General features: G+C 49.7%; 1 long non-coding RNA gene across 2 annotated transcripts; it reads right to left on the bottom strand.

Moving 5' to 3' along the window:
• Window positions 1–1,183: 1,183 nt before the first annotated feature.
• Window positions 1,184–4,640, bottom strand: LOC147965749 (uncharacterized). 2 transcript variants are annotated; one of them, XR_015608543.1, is made up of 3 exons: window positions 4,211–4,616; window positions 3,050–3,124; window positions 1,184–1,422 (listed from the first exon to the last, which is right to left on the bottom strand). It is a non-coding gene; the product is annotated as an uncharacterized LOC147965749 (long non-coding RNA). The 2 variants fall into 2 exon arrangements; XR_015608542.1 differs by lacking the exon at window positions 3,050–3,124 and having other exon boundaries at window positions 4,211–4,640.

Genomic DNA, 4,640 nt, shown 5'->3' with positions numbered 1-4,640 from the left:
TCGGTGGAGCACCGAGGGGCCCAAAGGCAGGGGGCGCGCCCCCCACCCTCGTGACCGCCTCTTTGATGCCTTGGCGTAGGGTCCAAGTCTCCTGGATCACGTTCGGTGAGAAAATCACGTTCCCGAAGGTTTTATTCCGTTTGGTCTCCGTCTGATACTCCCTCCTTTCCGGTTTATAAGGCTCAAATCTGAAATCTCATCAATCAAGGCATTTTATGAGTGAAGGAATGTATCTCGTACTTTACAAAACTACCCCAATTGAACTCATGCATTAAATTGGATTAACTGCAGTGCATGCATGCTTGACCACTAGATAAGTAGAAACATTACATGCATTGGTGTGATTCTTTTTAATTCTTACATGCAAAGGTTTAATGCGTCTCGGAAACTAAAAATGAGATGAAGATGAGCCCTATAGATTGGAAAAACAAAAAAGTTGAGATAAACCCTATAAACCGGAAAGGAGGGAGTATTCTGTTTCTCCGAAATACTGAAATAGGCAAAAAACAGTAATTTTGACTGAGCCTCCGGTTAATAGGTTAGTCCCAAAAATAATATAAAAGTGGAAAATAAAGCCCAATGCAGTCCAAAACAGTAGATAATATAGCATGGAGCAATCAAAAATTATAGATACGTTGGAGACGTATCAGCTGTCCCTAGTACTTCTCTGCGATCATTCACAATTTTGCTCCAGTCTTTCAGTATTAAGCATTCCTCGCTTTTAGAAATCCTGAATGCACTAAAGTGCATTGTAGGATGTCTTGGCATGCGACCTTTAGTCTCGATCTAATGAGGCACAATATTCATCGGGAGTCCCTGTTGAAAAACATCGTATAGTAACATACTTAAAAAAAGTTTAGCTTAAAAAATAATGTATGCAAAAGATGCACTGATGACAGATAGTAAAAATCTTTCCATCTTTCCTAAATAGATGTGACCGTAGTTCAGTATGAACACTATTGGCCACACGTTTTGAGTACTAAGATTTTTAAGTCTAGAAAAATAATTTGTCTTGACAGTATGAAGATCCTTAAGCCATGAAACATAATAACTTATTTCCTCATAGTTTAGTTCAGCCCCGGGACAGTTGTGACGCCCTCGATTCAATCATACACTAATCATACACGCAAATGTATACAATCAAGATCAAGGACTCACGGGAAGATATCACAACACAACTCTAGAATACATAAGCTCGAATACACAAGAGTCAGCAGAAACAACAATATCTGAGTACAGACATAAGTTAGACAAGATTGCCTTAAGAAGGCTAGCACAAAAGCAACAACGATCGAAAAGGCAAGGCCTCCTGCCTGGGAGCCTCCTAACTACTCCAAGTCATCAGCGGTCTTGACGTAGTAGTAGGCATCCTTGGGTAGCAGTAGTCTTCAGTGGTGTCATCTGGCTCCTGGGATTCGTCATCTGATCGCAACAATCAGGTATGGGGGAAAAGAGGTAGCAAAGCGGCCGTGAGTACTCATCCAAAGTACTCGCAAGACTTACATCAGATCTAAACTAAGTATGCATTTGTATCAAAGAAAATGGGTTGTATTTGTGGACTAAACTGCAGAATGCCAGAAGAGGAGAGGGAAGCCTAGCCTATCGAAGACTAGCATCTTCAAGCATCTTCAAGCATCTGGCAGCATATAGAAGAGTACAGATCGACATAATGTAAAGTAGTAATAGAGTTATCAACCTCGGCCAGAGATCCTTTCTGGACTCCCTGCAAGAAAGCAATCCCAGAGCCATACTATCCATTTCTCATTCACAAATCATTTCTCATCACAAGTATCCAGTTCTAGTTGTATCAATCGGGATACAACTCCAAATGTCCGTTACCGTAGGACAGGCTATCGATAGATGTTTCTTCCCTGCAGGGGTGCACCAACTTACCCACCACGCTCGATTAACTCCGGCCGGACACAATTTCCTGGGTCATGCCCGGCCTCGGTCAAACAATACGCCGCAACCCGACCTAGGCTTAATAGAGAGGCCAGCACGCCGGACTAAACCTATGCCCCAGGGGTCATGGGCCATCTTCCCGGGAACTCCTGCACGTTGCGTACGCAGCCGGTGAGCAGACCTAGCAACCTCCTTCAAAAAGGCAGGTGCTTACCAGTCCAACCCGGCGCGCGCCGCTCAGTCGCTTACGTCTATTAAGCTTCGGCTGATGTATACGACGCAGAACGCCCATACTATGCCCATGTGATGGTTAGTGCTATCAGGCCAGAGGCCCCTCGGATGAAATATCCAAACCGTAGTGGATTAGGAGCATGCGGTAACGAGCAGAGATTCACGATCAATGTGACCCCATCGCCCCGTCTCGAGTACTTGCGGCAAGGGCTAAGAATGCCCGGCCACGCCTCGTAACTATCTCGCGGGCACCTTCCAGGTCAACCCGACTCCACATCACTCGCTATTAAGCTCGCGCGGGTACCCCTCAGGGTCGACCCGTCTTTAGTAACATGGCTCAGTGTAAAGTCATAGTAACCATAGTAACTGTGTGTCTAACACCAAGGGGAAAACCCGAGGAATCACCCCCGGTGAATCCCACTCGATGTTATCATCAAGGTGAACGTAAGAGGATCACCCTCGAGGTTCACACTTGAGGGGTTGCACAACAGAGCGGTAACGGAAGTGGTTATGGAGGAAATCACCCTCGATGACCTCGACCGTATAGCTACACTACAAAGATCTCATCGGGAGTGATGTAAGAGGTTCCACCCTCGGCACTCGATGATAACTCTGCAGAGTTGCACAACTTGGGGGGGGGTGGAGTGCGGTGTCGGAGCCTGGACATCGATCACGTTGATCGAGTCATCGAACATAAAGCGGGGCAACTGGGACAAGGTGGGGTCGCTGATGGATCTCTAACCAACCTATACTAAGCAGTTTAGGATAAGCAGGTAAGGTATAAAAGCAGTTAACAACAACATGCTATGCATCAAAGTAGGATCATACAGAAAGCAGTAGCAGTTCTAATGCAAGCATGAGAGGAAAAGAAATAGGCGATATCGGAATGCTCAAGGGGGGGGGGGGGGTTGCTTGCCTGGTTGCTCAGACAAGAAGAAGGGGTTGTCGTCGACGTAGTTAAACACAATGGCATCAGCGGCAGTCTCGGGGTCTACCGAAGAGAAGAGGGGGGGGGCAGTAAATATATAGCAAGCAAGAACATAACAGGACAACACGCAGAGCTAGACGTGTTCTAACGCGGTGCTACACGTTAGCGACGAAGGGGGATAACATCCGGGAATGTTTCCCCAAGTTTAGCATTTTTGGACAGATGAAACGGAGGGGAAAAATTGTATGTTCAGATAGTTAGGGGCATGTGGCAGACGAACGGATCGCGTATTCGAATTCGTCTCGTCGTTCTGAGCAACTTTCATGTAGAAAACTTTTTCATCCGAGCTACGGATTATTTTAAATGATTTTTAAAGATTTAAACAATAATCTAAGATTAGTTTTAAATAAAAATAAATGCTTAAATGTTAGACGCACCCAGCACAGTGTACACCAAAGTGTACCCAATGGCTGACAAGTGAGCCAAGGGTTTCCAGTTGACCAGTCAACTCATTTACTAACTACAGATTAAACATTTTGTTAATTAAGTTAATTAGCTTTTTAACTAATTGATTAAGTAATTAATTAATTAGCTAATTAATTTTATCAATAATTATTTTTATTTTCATTTTTTTTAAAGGTGGTGTGGGGCTCCTGGGTCAGTGGCCCACAAGGCCTTAGCGGGCGAGTGAAGCGGGGCGGGCGTCGGCGCCCGTGGAGGACGAACCCGCCTGGGCGCGGGGCGAGGCCACCGGGCGGGGCAGTGGGGAGGCGGCGGCGGGCGGCGCGTGTGGGGAGGCCACGCGGTCGAGCGGCGCGGGTGGAGGCGGGGCGCTGGCTGCGGTGTGGCGCAGGCAGGGGCTCGCGGGGGGCCGATTTCGGCCATTGCGGACATGCTCGCCGACGAGCGCGGACGGGGTCGCGAGCGCGTAGCAGCACGGGGTAACGACGGGCAGCGGCAAGAGAGGTTGCAGCCAGCTGAGCAGCGCAAGGTGCAGCACGCGCGGCAGCAAGCAGCGCGGGGAGCAGCCAGCAGCAGTACAAGCAGTAAGCAGCAGTAGCGTACAGGGGCGGCGACGAGCGTCAGTAACGGCGGCGGGGCGGCTATGGCTACGGGAAGGAGCAAGGGAGAGGTGGAGGGGAAGCTCACCAAGCGGCACACGGTGGCCGGCGACAATTTTGTAGCGCAGTGCGGCGGTCGGAGTCGAAGAAGGCGGCGGCGACCTGAGGGAAACTACGGCGTCGATCTGGCGCCGTGGCGCTCCTCGATCCCGTCGAGCTGCACCAGAGGGCGAGGCAAACCACGGCGGGGCGGGCGGACACGTTGATGAGGACTAGGGGCGGTAGTCGCCGCGGTGGGGACGGATTCCGGCGACGACGGAGTTCAGTTGTGCAGGAAGGGCGAGGGGAGAGAGAAGGTGGATCTGCGTAGCGGAAGCGTGAAAGGGAGAGGGGATTAGGGTTCCACGGGGGAGAGAGAGGGGCGCTGGGTTGGTCTTATCCCCACGGCGAGGCCGGCTAGTTGGTCGGGGTCGTCCTCGCCCCTGTAGCGACACGGAGCAGAGGAACAGGAAGGGAGG

Source organism: Triticum urartu, chromosome 6A (genome assembly GCF_056163025.1).
Source record: "Triticum urartu cultivar PI428250 chromosome 6A, HENAU_Tu73, whole genome shotgun sequence".
In the NCBI taxonomy this organism is placed as follows: Eukaryota; Viridiplantae; Streptophyta; class Magnoliopsida; order Poales; family Poaceae; genus Triticum; species Triticum urartu.
The sequence above is the reverse complement of the archived record's forward strand: the minus strand, read 5'-3'. Positions and strand labels throughout refer to the sequence as shown.